Genomic DNA, 21906 nt, shown 5'->3' with positions numbered 1-21906 from the left:
AAGCTGGGCACTGGCTTTTATGGGTGTTGTTAGTATGGGTCCACGGAGGAGTAGCTGAGAATTGTCCTGTGGAATTTCTTGATCCATATTGGCACTTTGAGGGTGCTGTGTGGTGGCTGGAACCCAGCTCTGCTCCAGGAGTTCCCCAGAAATTCCAGGTCCCTGGTTAGGTGAACTGAGTCTTTTAACTGAGGCAATGTTCAGCACTCAGGCTGCTGTGTCCCTGCTCCTGCCAGTGGTGCTGCTGATGTCCATGTGGAAAACATGCAGCAGTCAGAGCATGCTGTGCCCAGCTCCTGTGGTCTTTCAGGTTCTTTCTCTTCTGAAATGGTCCTGTGTGTGGTGCTTGTGGCCAGTGATGGATTCTATGCTTAATGCTGCATTCCCAGAAAATAAGCAGTTCAGCCCTGAACCAGTGCTTAGCTGCACTCTCAGACAGAACTGCCCTTGCAAAAATGAGCTTCAGGCGCTCCAGTGCATTGCTTGACTAGGGGTTTCCCAGACTCCTCTGTTTGAGACTCTCTTGCAAGGTGTCCAAATGTTTTTTTTTTGAGAAGAGTCATCAACAGTCCTGCAGTCCTGTTTGTTGTCTTGAACCCCAAACTTATATAGCTGTGATGTTGCTGGCTCTTGGCATTTGGTACCCATTCAAGCATCAAGTATACCACTGGCCTTCAAGTTGTAAGGCATTAAAAAATAATAATGTATCATGTCAGAGTTGATTCTTCTTCCTCTGACTCCAAGAGTTTTTCTGCTTGCAAGCATTTCAGTTTCATAAGCTAGGCTTCAGGCTTTTGGTTGTGGTATTTTTGTTTGTTTGTTTGGGTTTTTTAAGTAAACATGATCAGGTCAGTTTTGACCCTCTAGTGTTGTCATTAGCTAGTAGCAAACTTACTGGAATCACTTGATTAAAAAAAAAAAGTGATCAAGTGAAGACTTTTAGACTTTTTCCAAAAAAATCAAACATGCCTTTGCTCATCATGCTTTCAGTCTTGGTGTTGCAGTAATGAAATCCTATAAAAGAGGCTTAAAAAGATGGACAAATATGAAACTAATTAACTTGCTGTCATTGTCCAAGCCGAATGAAGTGCTGAAAGAAAATAAACATTCACAGTGAAACACAGTGTGGATCTAAACAAATTCTTTTAGCTTTAGTAATAATCTGTAGGGCTTCCTTACCAAACTAATGACTGGAGAATTTTTTGTTTTAAAGCTGGGTTTGTGCTCTGACACTATCAGCACTGAAGCTGCACGGTTCAGCATGGACCTGCTCTCGCCTCTCTCAGAGATCCGGCTGGACTGTTTCTCTCCTGTCAAAGTGTTTCTTTTTGCAGGCAATCATGGTAGCTGCATGTGTCTACTAAGCATGCAGCTGCACACAGAGTTTTTCATTTGGACTTCTGCCTTTTAAAGATCAGGCCATGAGTGATTATGGATTTTAAATTTGCTTTGTCACTAGTACAATCCCTGAGAGTGCCTTCATTTCCAGAAGGAGCTGATCAATTTTTTGAAGGATTTTTCTTTAGATAAATTTTTATACTCTGTCCTGAGTGGAACTTGTCAGCTGCAGGAAGGACTGTAGCTGCAGTTATGTGTGCTGTGAAGTTCCCAAGATTCCCATCACCACCTTCATTTAAACATCCCCAGCCCTGCTATAAACAAGTGAGAGACACTCACCCTGCACCCTGGCTTTGAGCCAGGGGTATCAGAGCTCTGGCTGGAGACAGAAGGGGAGAACAGAAAATAGTGTCAGCTTGTGAATCATCTCAGTGAGGATCGACACCCACCATTAGCAAAACCAGACAAACCTGGGGTTGCTGCTTAATAAGCAGTTTATTTATTGTCCACGTTACAATGTGCAAGTGAGCTGGAATGGCAGCAAGGCACCAGCTGCCTGTGCTTCATGCACAAAGGGCACCTTCTTGGCCTGTCCTGCGGCAGCAAGATGCCTGTAGGGCTGTGGATATATGTATGAGGTTCCTGGCTGGTTTTGGATGGTTTCCTAAGGTGACAAAGTTTATGTAATCATGCTGTTTACCCTGGGGCCCTTCTGGCAACTTTTGAACATGTGGAACAGTTTCAACCAAATTTGAGATAAGAGCAGAAATTCCCAAGTTTGTTACATTTCTAAAGGTTTTGTGAGGTTCTGCAGGTGGACAGAAGAATTAGGCCTGGTTCAGTGCTGTGCTCTGGAAAAGACATGGAGAGTGCAGCTGGTCTGGACCCTGGTCTGGCAACCGTGTCCAGGGATACAGGGTGTGTGTTTGTACCACAGCCAGCACACACATGCATCAGAACTAGCCAGAACTGGGGATGGGAAAGGTGGGAGGAGGAAGCCCGGATCAATGTTGTGTGGGAGAGGCATTCAAAGGCAGGGGACACCAGTGTGGAAACTGGCTCACCTGCTGTATTCTTCTGTTCCGAGATCCTTATCTAGACTGGCTTGTGCTTCTTAATACTGGAGAGAACTCTTGACAGTCTGTGCTCATGAGTGAAGATTTAGATACACCTCTCTGTAGCTTCATGCACTTGAGAATAAGACTCACTTGGTTGGCTGCATTTTCTAAGCTCTTCTTTAATCAGGCTTGAAAGCATTGCCTGTATCCTGAGGGACTTTGCAGGGATTTAGGTGCAACCCATCAGCTCTTGGCAAGTTTTCAAGGTGGCATGGCTTCTTTTTGTGGGACCACTGCCTGGTCTATATATGCTGTCTCCTTGCATGAGGTTTATGGGTCAACAGAGACTAGGGGGGTGCTACATAGTAGCTGAAGTTTCTTTTGGATACTGCTTCTGCAGCTACTTCGTGGACATACAGCCTTATGTCTGCTTTTTCTTTTTTTTTTTCAGCCTCATACCCAAGTGGGAACCACAGGTTTTGCCTTATGGAGCACCTTACTACATTACTGTAGGAGGGTTGTAGCTCAGTTTTGCAAGTTGATCTGGTGTACAACTGTTGCCACTGGATCCTTGAGATTATTTGCATACCTTGGGAGCTCCTCCTTCATCTGTGCCATGCTGCAGTGCGTGTCATCTGAGCTGATTTGCTGAGTTGGCCATGTGCTCTGTGGCTCTGGGGTCACCTTGACTGTCCACCCTCCTCTCTGGATCTGGAGCCATGACCTCTTGTCTGTGGTTTGAGGGTGTAGCCAGCCCCGTCTGGTTGCCATGCTCCCTGCTTCTGCAAGGTTATACAAGGAAAGCTGAAATTTTTTGCCAGAGGCAGGGGAGCAAATGCAGTCTCTGGCAGACCTGGAACAATGAACAGCTTGGAGAAGGTGTGCTTCCAGGACACATGCCAGCACTGAACCAGCACCAGTGGCAGGTTTACAGAAATGCCACAGGCAAAACGAGAGCTCTGGCAATTCACATTCAAACCCCAGGTTTGACAGGCAATCATCCAGCCTCACCTCTTGTGTAAGACTGGCCCCTTCATTTCAAGTAGTTTCCTCTGTCCCACACCCAATAATATGGGCTTGCCAGCAGTGCTTTTGGGAGGTTGAACAGCCTCAGTGCAGAATCCAGTGGAGACAGGGAATCTACCGTGTGCACGGATTGATCAGCCACACTCTACAAAACAGTGTTTTAGCTCTAATCAGAGGTTGCCTGGCAATGGCATCCGGCTGTGGTTCCCATTCTTCCTTTCTTCAGGAGATTAAAGACTTTTTGAGTACTCCATGTTTACTCCCTGGGATTACAGTGGAATAAACACACTTTCTTCTAAGAGTTCGATAAACTAAAGAGGCTAAGCTTACTGTGGGGCAAATAGTGCAGCTCTCAGCCATTGCAGTCTCTCTTCCTCCTCCATTCCCTAGTGGTCAACATCCCTTTTAAAGTAGGGAAGTGATGCTTTTGCCAGTACTGTACACTAGCATCCATGTACTCTCTTTACCCCTACCCACTATGTTCTTCTCTGACTGTCTGCTGTGAGGACTCAGGCTGGGTTTTAACCCAGATTCCCAATGGGAAGTGCTTGGAGCTATTTTATATGATGCAAGGTGCATTTTGAATCAGAGAGGAATAAAACCAGCAGTAAAAGAAAGTCTCTTCTGAGTTGTAAGGGCCAAAAGGAATTAATCACTGCAGGGAAATGGGCCCTCTTGTCTACACAGAGGGTGGGAGAGAGAGAAAAGGAAGTGCCTTAGAATGGAGAAAGGAAAGAAAGGTCCTTGCAGTGTCCTTGTCAGTACTAAAATAAATCTCTGAAGAGAGAGAGGGGGGAAACAATAGCAGCAGAAAGCTGCCAGAGTGATGGAAGAGCAGAGCTTTAGGAGCAGGTCTCTTCCTGGTGAAAGGCTGCCAGCTCGGGACCTTTGTGGTTAGTTTGCTGTGGTGAACCCAGTAACTTCTGGCATGCACTTGTCTTTCTCAGCCGTGGGCTGCTTGCTAAATAGGCAGAGTGGTGATACTGAGGGCAATATCCTAGCAGGAATGTAGCTGAGCCATTGGATCAAATACTGCATTTGAACTAACCCAGTCTTGTTTTGGAGCAACTAAACTGTCTGGTGGGCTGGAAAAAACTCTGGGGAACCTTGACTAAGGTTGCTAGAGAGCAATGCAGCAGAGAGTTTCCATCCAAAAAGGATCCAGGCAACATGTCCTTACAGTAAACAGAAGAAAGCCTTGCAATTCTGTGATCCTTAAGCATAAGGGGGAGTAGATGAGGCTGCTGGGAGCAGGCTGACAGCCCTGGGATGTTTTATACTGACAGAGCACATCTGTAGAGCAGAGCTGCCAGGCTGTCGTGCAAACCCACTGGGGGACACTTCAGGCACATGTGGTCTGCAGCTCTGGGGCTCCTCACACCTTCCTGGGTGTGACTGCAGGCAGGGAAGCAGGTCAAGCATCGGCATTATTAACAGCAAATCTGACATCTGTGCTGGCCAGTGGAACAGCCCAGGCATTTGGTTTGTTTATTTTTCTTCTGCCTTTGGCACTTTTTCTCTCTACAGAAGGCGCCCTGAGTGCGTTGCTAACGCACTGCTTGGGGTAAGCACTAAACGAAACTTCCACTATTTTGAGAAACCCAGCTCAAGCATTTTTTTAAATGACTGCTGCTTTTTTGTGATTCTTGGACAAATTGAAACTAAAACCTCTTCGTTGACACACTGTTTTTGTCTGTTCTGCTGGTAGGCTGCTCTGTGGCTGCAAATCTCCACCACAGCCAGATTCTGCTCTCACTTGGCCTAATTTGACACTCTGAGCTAATTTCATTAATGTCAGGAGAGACATTTCCTCTTTATGCTGGTGCAGAGCTAGTTTGGACATGAGCCCCACCATACCTAGAGGAGAGCTGCAACTGTCAAGATATGTGCAACAGAGGTTCTGGAGTGCAGAATGTGAGCACATAACTGCTGGGGACTAGAAAGAGCTACTCTCCTTCCTTCAGCTTGCAAGTAGCTTTGCCAAGAGCAGGTTTTCAGCTTTTGAGCTGTTAATTTGCCCAGGACTTGCTCTGCAGCACTAGGGAAACAGACCTTTGCATTGACCTTAGCCTGGTTGGAGATATCCTTCAGAGGCACCTGCTCTCCTCCTTCCTCTTCCTACTTCCAAACCTACCTGTCAGCATCCTGGCATCATGAGCGACTTGCTTCATCAGTGCCTGGCATCATGAGCTACTTGCTTTCTTGGTCTTAAAAGCAGTGGGACTCGGAATGTTAGGCTCTTTGGAGCAATTACACTCTATTTTTAGCTCAGGAGCTTTTGAGGCCATTTGCTTAAGTATAGGTACAGTGTCCAGGGAGATGTTGGAGAGATCTTGGAGGCTTGTGACTGCTGAGATGGTGAACAGAGGTCTGGTGAGTCTGGCAGTGGGGGTTCACTGGTCCCTTTGGGGGTGTTGCAGGGAGGGGGCTGGGGTGGGTGTAGCTGGTCATATGTGTCAGCAGCCAAAACCTGGTGTTGTAATGTCTGAGACGCTCTGAGTTTGGAAAAGGCCCCGATGATATCACCCTGCAGAACTGTTAATAATGCAGGAAAGGAAATGTTCACAAGGCTTTTCCAGATCTTTAATGGAGAGGAATTAATACTCTCTCTTCCTATGCCCGTTACTCTGTTTGGAAATGGCTTTCTCTCACCACCAGGCATCAAAAGGGATGATTCTTTCCCTTTTTAAAAATTCTGTTTGCTTTGCAATCTCCCTACCACATGTAGCAGTGAGTGTTGAGGGCAAAGAGTATGAGAGCAGTAGCTCTTCTGCACAAGCTCCCTGTGAGGACACTGAACTCTGCATACCATCCTTCAGTTTTGCTTAATCCACTTCCAGAAGAGATAAACAAGCAATGGTGCTTTTAGTGCTGCCACAGAATATGCAAAAAAGAGATTTAGTTCTGCAGGAGCTCTCCATGCTACTTCTCCTTTGTGACTCCTCTGTCTCTGCAGTTCTCCATACCCCACACCAACCCAACATGACCACCAGCCCTTGTCAGAGCCCTTCCCAAATCCTGCAATGGAGATCTGCTTGACTGCAAGACATTCCTTGTTCATTTTGGCTCTATCCTGATGCTTAAGGAAGCATCTCTTTCCTGGAAGTGGGGAGTGATACCATGCAGAGATTGCTTAGTTGCTCTCAGCTCTGCTTTTTTATCATGATCCACCCACTGTCACAGGATCCTTGGGAGAGTGGGAAGTAGAAGCTGGAGCCAGTTAATGTGAATTAAGTGAACAGTACTCCACATGGCACAAAGAGCATGAGGAATCATGTCAACCACTGACTTCATGAACTAGGCAACTATCTCTGATTTTTTTTCTACCAAATTTTGAAGAAGAACTTAATGCAATAAGACTTACAGACTGACTGAGCTGGTGTGTCATACTGAGAACAAGTGAAAATAAGGCTTGTTAATCTGCTTTGCTGGGGGAGCTTTCTCTTGTAGCCAGCTGCTCATTGCCAATGCACAGAGACTTGCTTCCCCCCTTCCCTAGTGCATGGGCTGGTCTTCCTTCTGCCATCTGTGATGGATGAGATCAGTGTGGAGCTCCCGCCCTCCCGCATGCAAGAGAGACAAAGTTGTGGGCAATTTGAGAAAGGGGCAAAGCAGATAACAACTGTGGCTTTCACAAAACTTCATGTCCTGGACTCCTAGATTCCAGCCTGCCAACTGGCTGAAAAAGGACTGTGATAATTTGTTTGTGCTTGTGAGCAGCAACTTGTAGCAAGCAAGGTCCTCCCCTTACGGAAACAGAAAGATAAGAGAAGGAATTGATTTTCTAATAACTTTCACTCATTTTTGGAGTGCAGCCCAAAGGACAGCACTGGAGAGCAGGTCAGACAGGGGGTCTGTGTTACATTATGGTTGTGAGAAAGATGCCAGTGGGATTTTCCTCTTGAGGAGGGGAATAAGGATCTCTCTTGAACAGTTTACCAAATATTGTGATCTGAACTGGGGGAAATTGAAGGTGTTGACAGACAGGGGAGATTAGATTGAACACAATGCTAACCAGCTTAGCCAAAATATGACATAGGTGGGGGAAGCATTGCTGTCTCCAAACATCTGTGAGGAGATGGAGATTGCGTTAGCAAAAGGGGAAAATTTAGACTTAGTATCAGGAAAGAACTTCCTAGAAGTGAGCTGTGTCTCCGCAGGGAGGGGGTGGGAGTCCCATATCTGGCAAGATGGAAACAGCAATAATAACAAATCTGATTACTTGCTATGTAATGATAACAAATAATGTAAAGTGAGTCTTGATAAAGACCTAGATTTCTCTGATAGCAACCAAATGCACTGGCCAGGGATGAGCAGGGTGGGACTTGGCAGGTGTATCATGAGACTGGGTGCACCTGGGAGTTCTGTTGACTTCTTTGAGCCACAAAGCCTGTATTTACGTTTTTGTTCACTTAGTGCTTCAGAGCAGAGATAGGGCCAGGAATTGAATTTTTCTGAGGTTTTTCATTTGAAGGAGAATTCTGGTACAGCAGTGATCAGTTTGTGCTTTATTTGCTGGCAGTGGGATCCCAGAGACCTGCCCCCACCAGCTTGATTCATTCACATGCTGTTTGGAGTGGGAGGATCTCCCAGCAAAGAATGCAGAAAGGCAAATTTTTGGTTGGGGGCTGTTCTATGAGATGAGTCAAGGGCTGGAGTGGGGTCTTAAATGGACAATCCCATCCAGGAATATGTGAGAATCATCTCTGAGGTGTGGCCAAGATCCTGGACACCCTGGCAAAGGGACCCCTGCCTACAGAGCAGGCAGAGTTGTAGATGAGAAGAGCAACGTGGTCTGTGGACCCAAGTGAGCCCCAGACACCCAGACTACAGAGCCAAGCCCCCGGGCTTCTCTGCAGCTGCTTTCTTGGAAACAGACCAGCAATGATCTCCTATTGATACACCACTCAAAAAGATGGGGTTGAGGCCAGTGTTTGGGGGCTTTTGGTTTTGGTGACTGATGAGCCCTTGATTTGCTTTGGTAACCCAGGAGCAAGATGGCAGCACTGTATTTTCTCTCCGAACTTAAAGCCTTGGTTTTGTTTAGCTTGGTTTATAGTGCCAGCCCTGGAGTGTTAAGATGTGAAAGGGGAATGCCCTTCACCTGTGTCCTTACCTTCCCCTGTGCCCTTGCACTTGGTCTGCTGATGATTGTCCTAAATAGTAATTGTAAAATAATAGGAAAATTATGACTGAGGATGTGCTGGGAGAACTGTGCCACTGCTGGTGCATCACCTGCCCCACGAGTGGAAGAGGAAATGGGTGACTCAGGGCCTGGGAGCACAGCTCTGACCCTTGTTTTGCAGGGTCAGGTTTCAGAGTAGCTGAATGCTCTCCATGGGGGTCAGTCTCTGTCCACACAAGCTGTGTGAGGGCTGAAGGAGAGAAGTTCCCAGCCCTGCCTTACAGCAGCCCTGCAGCACAAAATTGTCAGACCAGAGACACCTGACTGTGCAAATGTGAGGCATGGGCAAACATGGGGAAAAGAAGACAAGAAAGTGGGCTGGTGGTTGATGACATTTTTTACCCTGAAGCATGTTTGTTGGAATACACAAGGAGTCCTCTCACAGTCCATAGGAAAGCAAGCACAAAGGGAAAATGAACTCTAAGAATCTGGCATCTCAACAGGCAGATCAGCAGGCTGTTGTCCACAGTTCCCCCAAAACAGGCTGTGTTATTTCAGAGACACTTCCATTCCCCCTCATCCTGCCGCTTTCATCCGTGAACAGCCTTGCAGTGTGCCCCTACCATTAATTGTTAAACTGCCATGTGGAGCTTGGGGAAGAGGTGAAGAGTGGGTACTGGCTTCAGTGTGGTGGCCAGCCTGGGCAGGAGGAACGCAGCATGCTTGCTTGGAGATCCCTCTGGATCCGTGGAGATCCACCTGATGCAGGCTCCCTGCTTCCCCAGGATCTTATGAGATGGCTACAAACCATTGCTTCTAAGGGTGCTTCCAGCTTGCCCTGATGTGCAAACCATACCTCCTCTTCCTCTATGGCCCTTCCTCAGCTAAAAGCTCTCTTCTTTTTTGTGCTGTGAAGGGTTCAGCTCCCTGTGTCCTTGAGACTGAAATGATGGAAGTAATACCCAATGCTCTCAGGTCTGTTTTCCATCATAAGAAGCCATGTGGCTTACCCAGAGGCAGATCAGTATGTAGAAATGGATCAAGAGGAGTGGCCAGGCATGAGACAGAGCCAGCCTGCAATGGCAGCATACCTCCAGTGCAAAATATGGTGGTCAGCTTTTCTCTCAGGTGTGACAAATGGGTAAAGGGCCCCAGCTGGCAGCATGCACACATGTGCACTTTGAAAGGAGCCTCAGAGCTGTGTGAAATCCCTTAGCAATGTTACCTGTCACTTTTGTCTGGCTTGTGGCTGGGAGCTGACCAATTGTCCCACCAGGTCCAGCTCTTTTCTGTGACAGTGGGATCTAAACCAAGCAAGCCCTGAGCTCACGTGTAGTGAAAGGTCTCCCGTGTCTGGCTCCTAAACTGGTGTGGCACTGCTCAGGAGTGTTGCACAGTGGGAGGCCAAACTAATCCTGCCACAAGAAGAGGAACCACCACAGCCAGCACAGCCAGCCTGGCTTTGTACACCACTCATGAGGGCAAGCACTTGGGGAATGGTCATCCCTCCACCCTCCTGCGAGTCTGCTGCTACAGCCTGGCCTGATTTAAAGGCTGGATACTAAAATGTCTAAGGAATGAATGGAGAGTCCCATGAGGCCAATACTGGGAATGATCTGGAGTGCAAAATTCCCTCAGTCCCTTCCTAAAACAGACTTGCCCTGGGCACCACGAGGGCCATGGAGAAGTTAACTCTGCAGCTGTGGAGACATCTGCAATTTGGTGAGGACAGGTTCTTTCCACAGAGGCTGCTAATTCTGCATGACCTAATCTGGGCTTGTTGCTTCTCTGCACTGTGAGTCACAGTGTGCACGGTCCTTTGGTCACCGTGGCAGGCTGCAGGACTTCACAGTGGCCTTTTGCTCTTCCTACAGACGATGACTGTCTTTGACTTGGCTGTCATGTGCTGGTTTATGCTTTCCATTTATATCTAATAAAATCACCACAATCTGAGCAACTGTAGGTTATCATACTAAGATCTTAACAGCCACAAGTGGTATATTAGCTGGTCAGGAGTCACATTGGTCCAGAACAAAGCCTGTATGAAAAAAAATCCTTAAAGAAGCCACTGATAACTCTTAGGAATTGAAAGCCTTAGTGTGGCTGTATTGTGAAGGTAAAGCTTTACAGAGCTGGGTGGAGAGGGAGAAAACTTTTGGTTTAAAATAAAGCAGAAGTTGACCATTCATTGAAACGTGAATGCTGTCATCTTTATCAGCCTGCCCAGCACCCATGGAAAAGCTGGTGCCATCAGTAAATCCAGCCTCTTGACCAGAGGTTTTTCTACCCTACCCTGCACCTACTGGGACAGCTGAGCCCTGAAACTGCAGATTCCCAAGCTGCAAGCATTGGGACGTGGGTACCAGATTAGCTCTTTTTATTTCCTTTCATTTAGCAGGATCCTGCAGAGCTGGGTAGCTGCCAGTCAGTCTGTCAAGACGTGAACTATTTTGGGAGTTTTTATGATGGAACAATATTTTTTTGGTAAACAAACGGAAAGCTGTTAAACAGGGACCTTCACCTCACAGCTCCCGGTTCAGCTCCCTCACTGCTGCGATCCCACAGTGACTGTACTGTCCACTCTGCAGAGCTCCCTTCACAGCTCCTGCAGGGGCAAAACAAATAGCAGCTCTTTTTTTTCTTTTTTTTTTCTTCTTTTTACCTACTCCTCAACAACAAAATAAACAAAAAAACCCAACTCCCTCCCCCCACCCAAAAGACTCAAAAACGAATAGGCAAAAAAAGCCAAAAAGAAAAACCTGACACAGAGAAGAAAAAGAGCAAATTTGGTTTAGGCAGCAGAAGCACTTTCTTGGTGGACTTAACCCCTAACACACCTGAGGGCAAGCTGTATATTGTCTCTGTGTGTCATGTTATATGACCATGTAGCAGCTAGCCACATTCCAGGCTGGATTTCCTCAGGGCTACTGGTGACACATGAATCCAACCAGCAGTGACACAGGGCTGACTGTGTACAACAGGAGGACTTCCCTTTTCACAGTGTCTGTCTATAGGAAGCCCTGATGGAGTCACAGAGTGCACAGAGGAAGATGTTTGTCTGGAAGAATTGAGCAGGGAAAGAAAGGGCAGAAACATTTCCTGCTCTAAAATGGATGTAGTGTGCTCAGGGGAAAAACCCATAAGGGGCCAGTGAGTCCTTCTTGCTCCCATGGGCTAAAATTAGTTTCACTATTCCTAGGTACTAGTGGCAGTGGAGAATCTAGTCTTACATGGGCTATATCTGCCCCAGCCTTTGGAGGAGCTGATTGATGGCTATCAGTTGGAATGAGCCAAGCCATTTGTATGCTCCATGTTTTGTCCACGTCACAAAGGCAGTTTGTGGTTTTCCTTGGTTCCTGGAAAGTCCAGTTCAGTTTGTACAACAGTGCTGGCTCACAGATTCCCTACTGGGAGCCCATTAATTCCAGAGCATGCAGATTGCTGAAGGATCTCGAGGGATGTCTTTCTTCTTCTCTCTCTGCCCCTTGATCCACTCTCAGACTTACCAAGGAATTGTAGTTTGCCCCACGGACAACTCACATAATGGGTTCTTTTGCTTGCACCATGCTGATTCTGCTTTAGGATCTCTCCTGTGACTCACTAACTATTCTTACTCTGAGACTCTGCTACTAATGATTTTTTTTGAGGAGCCTTCAGTAAAGTTGACGGTGAGCAAGGGCCCCTTCTCCCTGTCAGCAAGTGCACCTCCTCCCTGGCCAGCTGTCTTCCCTTCTCTGTGGGCAGTTGCAACCCCTGCACTTCCCTCTCTCATTCTCCAGTTTCTAGGGGTTTTTGTTTGCTTTTGCATCCTCAGCAGGTCAGCTCTGGCCCTTAGCCTTCTCCATTTCATTCTGATGCTTCCTGGGATTCTTACTGCGTCCATGTGTGAGCATGAGCCTCTTTTCACCTATAGGTCTTCAGCACCCTCCCAGGGCAGCTTCCCCAGCCCTCTGTTCCTGCTCTTCCTCCCCTCTGTGCTGAGTGCCTTTCTTGGCACTGTGGTTTGCTTTCTGCCATGTAGGAGAAGAATTCACCTGGCCCCACCATGAGAGTGCCTGTGCTGTACATGAGGACTGAGAACCCCAGGACTGCTGGGAGGACATGGCCTGAGCATCTTGGGAACTGCAGCAGTGATGCAGCAGGAGAGATGCAAACCAGTCCTTAAGCTCTTTGGCATTTAAGGCACCCCCATTCTGCAGCTGAATGTACAGAGACAGATTTACGCAGGTCTTTCAGATTCCAAGCCTGCATTTTAAACAGATATCTAAGCTGTCAGGAGTCCTGTAGCTCATATATGCTGTGACTACAGCTTCTGCCTCCAGCTGTTGGAATTTCACTCCTATTTCCTCTTGAATTGGCTTCTCCTCTTCTTCATTGCACCCCACGTGTAGCCCCATGGTTTGAACTTAAGTGTGCTTAGTTGGTCCATCTGCCCCACAGAGAACATACTTCATCATCAGTAAATAGCTCAGTTCTCTTCCTTTTGATCTCTTTTCTCCTGAACTGTGTGTGCTCTTCTGTGGGAAGAGCTTCTCTTTAGCACTCAATGGCTTACCTAAATTGGTGTCCCTTATGTCTGTCACTCCTGTTCCTCCTGCTCAGCCTCATTCCTTCCTTAAAGAAGGCTTATCTTTCTGCTGCAGTTTTATTTCTCCATCTTTTCTGCATTTTGGTCTGCCCCAGGTTCAAGTGCACTTAGTTTTCTATGTAAGTTAGGGAGCTATGCTCCATAAGGATCACCACATGGGAGAGGAGATAGTCTGACAAGTCATGGCAATCGAATGTGTTGTGCTTATGATTATCTTGTGTCTCTTTGGGCCTTAGCCTATAATTGTCCACCTCTGTCTTCTTTGTGTCAGACTATCAGAGCTAGCTTTACGATTCCCTGCTTGGGTCTGAGCACTTGTTACATGGAGGTGCAGCAGAATGAATGGGTTTTGTCCCAGACACCCCTCTGCTCTGACTTATAGTTCTAGACCCAAGGCACCAGAAGGATACTCTGCATCTCTGGTTTTTATGGCTGTTCCTTCAGTCAGGTTGTAGATAAAGATACCCAAAAAGCTGGAAGGCAACCTAGCTCCTCTGCAGCTGTGACAACGTCCAGCTGTACTGCATGGTCAGGGTGCCTTGTACTTGGGAGGAGCAGGGGAGAGGTTTCAAATGGTCACACTGGCAAAAACAGCACACTGGGCAAGAGCTTGGAGTCCTGCCTCATCAGTCCACCTATGCCTTCGTGAAGGATGTTCTTTCTCTCAGCTTCCAACCTGCAGGCATCTCCTGGTCCTCTGTTGTTTATGATACTGCAATTTGTTGCCTTGGAAATAAGTGCTGGTTTGTCCCAAACAGAGCCTACAGTTTTATAGTGCAATCAAGCAAGAGGAGCAGATGGCTACCCCATCTCTTCTGTTGTGTTTCCCATTATCCTCATCCACAGTTGGATGACAGGAATCTATAATTCAGTGCAAATATCTGTGGCCCGGCTGCATCTACCCATGTAAGCTGGGGAGCCATGTTTCTGCTGGGATATGACATGCCTTTGTGTCTAGCATCACTATTTTGGCTTCCTGCAAATGGAATTTGACCAAAAAGTAAAAAAACCCCAACCTTCTCACTTACTTTAGTGGTGTCTAGGATCAGGGGGCAGAAGGAAAGTTCAATACCTGCAGTTTCTGTTTCCCAGGGCTTTGTAGTATCTATCCTTAATCACTTGACCCTCTGCAACCTCATTTTACTGTTTTATATGTCGGACTTTGGACAATATACACCATCTATTCTCTGTAGACACCAGCATTATTCTTTCCTGCAGTTCTCCTGGGCTGAAGCTGCAGTTTGGCAGCAGCTGTGCTAGGTAGGACTCGGGGAACTGCGTGGAGGCTAGATCTTAATTCAAATGCTTTGCTTGGAAGCACCTTTCAAAAGAGCTGCTGGTCCAGAGACACAGTGGTGTCATGGCCCTAATATGCACTTGGAGAATGGAAGAGATGTGGGGACTCTACAGGGCTGAGGAGCCTTCAGGATCTGAAATGGCTGGGAGAATCAGCACTTCCAAGCCCAAGATTAATTGCTTTGCAAACAGTTCTGCTTTCATTCCTCAGTGCTATTCTTTGTGATTCAGTCTGACTTGTTTGAATTCTGTTCTGTCCTACCCAGCACTTTGCTGCATGAGTGCTGTCTTTCCTTGCCTGAGCAAATTTAGGATGGAGATTAACAGAATATTTTTTTCCTTTCCAAGTAGTAAGATCTTTGGGCAGCTTTCTAGTGAGAACAGGGAGAGCAAAATTCCAATGGGTTTCAAGATTGAGCCTGGTTGGTTTATGAAGGGAATTATATAAGTTAGTCCTTATGGCTGGATTTAGTGATTTGGTGTCTCTTCTAGTTCTACCTTTCTGGGAGACAGCTGTGTTTAAAATTCATTTGAAGAAGGGAAAATTATCCTCCAGGTTCAAATATTCTGCATTTAAAATGGAAAATGGAGCAGAGGAGGTTGAAAACTGGTTCTTGCCTAGCAGCAGGCAGGCTGCAGAGCCAGATCAAGTAAGGAGGTTGGATTGTGGAAAGAAACAAACTTGCTGTAGTTCAGTGTAGAGATGTGGCTTGGGGAGGGCAGGCTGGGCCCTGGGGCAGGCAGTGTGAGTGATGAGGCCAGGCAGGAGGGCCAAGAGCACCACTGGAGTATGGGTGCAGGCCTGTGAGATACTGGAGCAGGAGAAGGGACGAGAGGTGCTTCTGTTCCTTTCCTGCACGTGACATATCTGGCTCTTCTGCTTATCACTGAACTTATCCTTTCTGCTCTGAGTAACTGACTAAGGCTCCTTGTGCTGCTCCATTAATCTGTGGCTTTCCATTAACAGGCAGGTGCTTGTACCCGGGGGACCACCGTGCTGACTGCCAGAGATTCCTGGCACTGGGTACTACAGAGTTAAGCAGCCAGGCTGGAGTGTGCAAACAAACAGTGAGACCTGTACTAACAGCCCTGCTTTGTGTTAGTGGGAAGCACAGGCTCCAACTTCTTCCGATTTCTCACCTGTCCAGACTGGTACAGAAAGAAAATGCCTCTTGGAGTTTCAGAGAAAACCACACCTATTTACAGTGGATTCCCCAGGGCCCTCCTGTGGGGTATTAACCCTTCAGCCTCAGGCCCACAGCCTACCTTTGGTAAGAAGAATTCCCCAATATCCCTGGGGAAATCAGCCCTTCTACCTCCACTGCAGGGATTCCTCCTGCCTGTCCCGAGGGCATTGGCTCATCCACTCCCTAGAGCAAGTCCCTAGAGCAATTTCTGTTTTCTCCCATCTGTACAATTATCTCTGTCCTTTGCATAGCTGTATACTGGGGCTCTCTCTGTGTGAACTGGGCTTCCTGACCCAGCTCCTTCCCCCAGAAAGCAGAACTTGCTCTTCTGTGTTTGGGTTGGACCTGTGATCGTGTCTCTGTGTTTGTCTCAAACCCCACCAAGTTTCCCTGAGATACCAGCTCATCCCTCCCCCTTGAAATATCCATGCTTTCTTCAGATTTCTTCCTGGTCTCACTGTTTGCTTTCCCTCCTTTCCCTGGTTTCTGAGTTTTCTCGGAAGGAATCCCGTGCTCTGGCCTCCTCAGGCTGGAGTGTTGTGTTGTTGTTTTTCCTTTCGTCGCTATGGGCAGGGATTTTGAGTACTGAGCCAAGGAGAGGGAGGGAAGAAGAGAGGCAGTGAAAGAAGGAGGGAGTACAAGGCCGGGGGGGGGGGAATGAAGAAAGCCAGAAAAGTGAGAAAGCAAAGTGTTCAGGGGAGCAGGGTAAGGAAGAGATGGTGGAGACATGAAACGGGAAAGGAGGATAGAGGGCACTGAGGGGAGAAAGAGTTTTGGCTAAATATCAAGAGATCTTTTTCATTGGTTCTTTTATTAATAATACTATTGCCATGGACAAACATATCCAGAGGAAGGCAAGGAGCCCCCACTTTTGCCTGCCCCAAACCCCTCTAGGACACAAAGCATTAGAGATCCTTCAGAAAATGAACTTTTAAGTCTAAAGCAGCCAGTAGGTGTACAGGCTGCAGTAGGGAATATGTTAGATGTAGGTAGGGAGAGAATGCAAAGCACAAAAACTCAGTAAAAATGATAGGATCTTCATTCAGCCTGTTGAAAGTAGGAAGCCTGTGAGAGGACTAACACGTTTTGGGAACAGGAAAGAAAGTAGAGTAGCTAAGGAAGCTTAAGACACTGCAGAGAAGCTCAGTAATTCCCACACCTAAAAGAAAAAGAGACAAATCTCTCTAATAATGCTTCTCAGTTGCTACAGAGAAGTCACCTTCAGGCAGTGAGAATTCTAAAAGCAAGGCTGGTGTCTTAAAAAACAACAGTCCTCAGGACTGGGCACAAGCACCTGAGGTGCAGAGTGCTAGAGAATGACAGCTGTGTGCAGCAATGGCCTGGGGCAGACAGAGCTAAGGAATTGCAGACTTAGGTCCTATTTCCATCCCAGGTAAATTGCTGGATGCTCCTCACGGATCTGCAGGCCCTATATACCCGATTTGCTACATTGCAGCAAGAAATTTACTGTTCACTTTCTCTGCTAAGGAAAATCATACTCCTGGAGCTGCTAGAAGTTATGGAGTGTTTCCTGCTGTAGGAAATAACAGCAGGAACATGGGTTTTCCAAAAGCTAGGAGCACTGTCTTTCACAAGAGCTTCTTGATGAGTCTAAGTGGCCACAAGGTGATTTCTACTGGCACTGCTGAAATACTGCAGAGCAGAAAATGTGGGGTCTGAAGGCTCAGAGCAGTCTGCCTCTGGGAGCCATGCAAGGGTGGCTTTATAGTAGAATGGAAACTAATTCAGACAGTAGTGAATCTGGGATAGACCTCCAGCTGCAATACTCTGCTCCTCATCACCCATGCTGGAGAAAATAGGGGAAATAAGGCAGATAAAGTTACTAAAAAGATGAAACTTCTTTCACATGAGCAGGGACTGCAAGAAACACAACATCAGTTTACAGGGAAGATAAATGGGGAAGGGATATGAATTAGATAGAATTGTAACTTTTTAAGGAGACCTATATATTTCAAAGTTTAGGCCAATGTCTAACCAATGAAGATAAGAATGAAATTCCTTTTTAAAGCGGTTATTCCACAACTGTCCAACATAAAGATTATTTAACTTAAGGATCTAGCACTGTCAGAGACAAGCTCTTGCACAGCATTTTCCAGCCCCGGTATCTAATCTGATCAGTCCTATTTTTATAAACAAGCAATTAGGGATCCATCAGCCCATCAGCCTGTGTGGCACTGTCTGATGACTGTGGTAGTGACCATTCAGACCTTAGCACTGCCACCAGTCCAGACACAGCTGCTTTCCCTCAGTGACTTAGGGGCAATTTACCATCCTCTCACTCCTACTGCTTGTGTGATTTTTCTTTTCTCAGCCCAATTCTGAAAAATTACTGGAAGTAAGGGTTTTTTAAAAAATAAGAATAAGACTAGAAATGAATTAGGGATTCATGAAGGAAACAGTTAAATCAGAAGTGAGTTGTGGCTAAGGGGGTGGTGTGACATGTAGCCAGAGGTGGCCAAATGGCAGCTATGTCTTGTCTTGTATCACCACCATTCTCTCCTGCAGGGCAAAGCTCTTTCTTGCTGCAGATAGGTATTGTACTGTGGCTTACAGGAGTTTGAATGTACAAGTCCTAGGTCACATCCTTCAGTGAATGGTTTTCAGAATTGGCCATCAGGATTGCATACTAATACTGAAAACAAAGATCAGGGGAAAGCAGATTCATGAGGATTTGGGTGATTAAAGTGGATGAGTAACAGATGAAATGCACTGTTTCATATAGCAAATGTTGGATGGCAATTGTGCAGGCAAGCAGCAGGTCTGAGGAATCCCAATTAGGCAGAGACACAGCAGAGCTCTCTCAGCCTTAGTGGGTGGGAGGGGATCATTAACCCTGTCAGCCTGCACTGAGAGGCAATGCCAGAGAGAACTTTACATGTAGGACGTCAATATGGCTTTGTATCTGCCAGGCATGTCCCACATGCATGTTGTGGTAGTCAGCCCTGAAGAGATTGCAGAAAGGTGAACTGGAATGGCTAACATCCTGATTAGACTTAGAATATGGATTAATTTCAAGCACAAAAACCTGCATTTGGTCATGCAACAGAGATGTTTAGGTCTAATGTATCATTTGCTTTCTTGGCCAAGAATATCTCATGGAGGTTACTGTGAGCTCATCACTACTAACAGTGGCATCAGGACGGTGCAGAGGGCAAGCAAAGGACTAGCACTGCTGGGGTCTTAAATGTGCTCTCAGTGCATTTGGACAGGGCACATTAAATGTCAAGGACTCTCAGGAGCCTTGCCCATGCTGTGGCTCTTGTTGCTGTGTTCAGACACGGCTGTAAGAGGTTTCAGAGAGAAGCCTGGCAAGAGGGAGCAGTACTGACTCTGCCTCCCCTGCCCACCTTGGCCTGCCTCAGGGCAGCATCCACTCCTGCTGTGAGAGGGCCACCAGACAATCCAGAAGAGGGGTGAAACAAGGGTGGTTGTGGAGCTGTTTTGGGGTGTCCTGGCCTAGGCCGAAGTGCAGCCGAGGAGTGGCACAGTTCATCCATGTGGAGAAGGCAGAGGAATGCTTGCTGGCAGGTGAAAAGCAAAGACTTTTCCCGAGGACTGAGAGCAGCTCCTTTGCAGTCAAACTTCTGTGCTGGTGCAGCTCTGTTTTGCTCTAGAGTTCTCTCTGTTCCTGATAACTTTCTGGCCTCATGTTGTGTTGCAGGGGCTGTGTTTCCACATCCATGAGCCTTCACCTTCCACACACTTTATTTTAGACAAAAATATGCAAATCATCCCTTTCATCTGAAGAGAAAGCCATCTGCCAAGCAGCAAGGTACTGACAGCTTTTTATGTTCTGTGCAGTGGAACTTTTGCCTTTTTTTCTCAACAGTTATGTCTCTATTGCAAATGCTGCCATTCACATTTGCTTAATTTGTCTTTGTCAGCACATGTTTCCAGCACAGTGGCAAGACTGACCAGCCCTGGTAGGGCCAGACGTGTTTATCTGCATCATTCAGCAAACAGCCTGTTGTAGGTGACTTTTTTGTTCACTTTTACCCACTGAAGCCATGAATTCTCAATTAATTGTTACATCTTTTCTAGCCAAAATGAAACTATCTGAAAAGTAAACATATTTGGTGTTTACATGAGGCTAAACCCAGCTTGGGAAAAGAACAGATCAAGCACAGGCGGCTGCAAGAGCAGGGAAAATTCCCCTGTGAGACACAAGTTCCCAAGTCAAGGAAGAATGATGCAAGTTTGTCCCTTTAAACATGTGCGTAAGCACTGTCCCAGGCAAGGATTGCTTCCCTGGAACTAGCTCCTCAATAGTTAGGTAAGTCCCAGTCAGGACTAACTTGCATTATAATAATAATGGAGGCTCAGCTGCCTCCAGGACCTGCAATGGGGAAGCAGGGTAGGAAAACATTTGTAGGGCTGATGGGCTCTCCTTCCCATTTCCCAGCCTTCTTCAGCACAGTCTTGAAATCAGTGCACTGCAAACATGCTGCAAGTGCTGGTCTTTTACAGACCAGTGGATGCTGGATCCCTGCTCCCAGCCTGTGGAGGCTGTCTGGGAGAGAAAGGGCCAATAGTCAAGGCTGGAGCAATAGATGTCTGTGTCACAAGGAGATCTCCCAGCTCTGCCCACCAGTGAAAGGGAAATGAAAAAGGCAAAAACGCTGGAAGACAGCAGGGAGAGCTCTCTTTCTTCCAACCCCCTGCAAAGAAGGGGAAATGGCACTTTCCCACCTTCCCCAGGGTAGGGAAAGGCTGCAGGAGGAACTATGTGCTGGACTGGACCTTGCTCAACCAGGTCATCAGCCTCTTCTGAAATCCCTCTGGTTTGTCCTCTTCCCTCAGGATGCAGCAGTTGTGAGGAAGCTGCCATGCCCTGGAGGCAACTTGTCTGATTTGTTGGAGAGAGATGTTGTTTGTCAACCCCATTGGGATACCTGGAGCTTAAGGCAATAGAAAAGTCTGTCCTATCTGATGCAGGAAGGAATGCATATGGAAAAAATATATCCTGGCTGATGTTTCTCCTTTCCCCCCAAGATGAGGTGCCAAGATTAGGGAAATATTGGGGTTGTATGCAAAAGTGTACAGAAAGTATTCTGCCTCTCTGAAAACAAACAAAAGAACAACAGCATGAGAAGATTAGTAATGAAGATATATGTGCAGTGTTCTGCCAAGCCAAGATGTTAGCTACTTCAGTAGGACAACTTGGGCAGGTTACATCCTATATTGAGCACAACATTTCTGATCCCATGTTCCTGCTGTGTCTCAGATCTCTCTGAATTCTCTTTCTCTTGCTAAGGTACAGATGAAGAGGACAAGGCTGGAAGTACTGATGGCAAGACCTTGTAGATGATAAATAGCGTGAATCCTCAGTTGTGAAAAGAAATTAAATTGGTGATTGCTGAAAAGAAACAATGACTGACAAGTCAGGGGAAGGAAAATGAGGTAGAGTGGAAGGTGCCTCTCTGTGGTGTTAGGTGGGTCAGAGAGGTGGCACTGTCACTCAGCTGGCTAGTGCTGCTCAGCCTGGTGGTTTTGGTAATTACTCTTAGAATGTTGTCTTTCCGAAGGATTTCTGTCCTGAAATGCTTTAGGAGCAACAGCCCTGGAGCATCCACTACCATTGGTAGATCCAGCATGATCCTTCAGTTGTGCAAAGCTTTGCTTCCCCAGAAGAGTTTGGCTGATGCAGCTGGGAAGAGGTCAATGTTAGAGAGAAAGAGGAAAGAAACAAACACAAATCAGTTCTCAGGAAGGCCCCACTCTGTCACCTGCTCCATGATCCCCATCTGACATCAAGGTGCTAGAACACTGGGCACCATGGGTATACCTGTGCTTCAGGCAATGTCCCATCCTGATGTCCCATTGATGATAAGAAAACAAAACAGCTGGGGAGAGGTGCCTTGAACCCCTCTGCTTTCTCCTGGTTACTCTCCAGGCCAGGCAAGGGAGTGGTGGAGCTGGGGCTGACAGCCCTTGGCCCTTGTAGGAGGGGGGAGCCTGGGGCATGAGCAGGCCAGGCTGGCGGAAGGATGAGGTGAGGTTCTTGCTTCCCACAGGACAGTGGAGTGACCCTGCAGCCCTGCCTGCCCCGTGCCTTTGCTACCCTGAGTGCGGTGTGCTTGATGCTGGGGAGCACTGGATACTCTCTCTGGTCCTTTGCCTCCTTCTTCCCAGGCTCAGGACTGAGGGGCGGAGGCTCTGCACAAATCGGGCCAGCTCGGGCACGGCTGAGCAGCACCGGGCCGGGTCGCCGGGGCTGCCCGGGACGGTGTCCAGGCGTTCGCCGGGGGACGAGAGCGCCCGGAGGGA

At 47.2% G+C, this 21906-nt stretch overlaps 1 long non-coding RNA gene across 2 annotated transcripts; it reads left to right on the top strand.

Annotated features, from left to right (window-relative positions):
* Window positions 1-11267: 11267 nt before the first annotated feature.
* On the top strand, window positions 11268-21480 carry LOC135302852 (uncharacterized). Of its 2 annotated transcripts, XR_010364425.1 has the most exons (5): window positions 11268-14395; window positions 15399-15702; window positions 19301-19411; window positions 19524-19608; window positions 19681-21480. It is a non-coding gene; the product is annotated as an uncharacterized LOC135302852 (long non-coding RNA). The 2 variants fall into 2 exon arrangements; XR_010364424.1 differs by having other exon boundaries at window positions 19524-21480.
* The last annotated feature ends 426 nt before the right edge of the window (window positions 21481-21906 follow it).

This window comes from Passer domesticus, chromosome 6 (genome assembly GCF_036417665.1).
Source record: "Passer domesticus isolate bPasDom1 chromosome 6, bPasDom1.hap1, whole genome shotgun sequence".
Classification (NCBI taxonomy): Eukaryota; Metazoa; Chordata; class Aves; order Passeriformes; family Passeridae; genus Passer; species Passer domesticus.
Note: the sequence above shows the minus strand (reverse complement) of the source record. Positions and strands in the feature narration are given on the sequence as shown.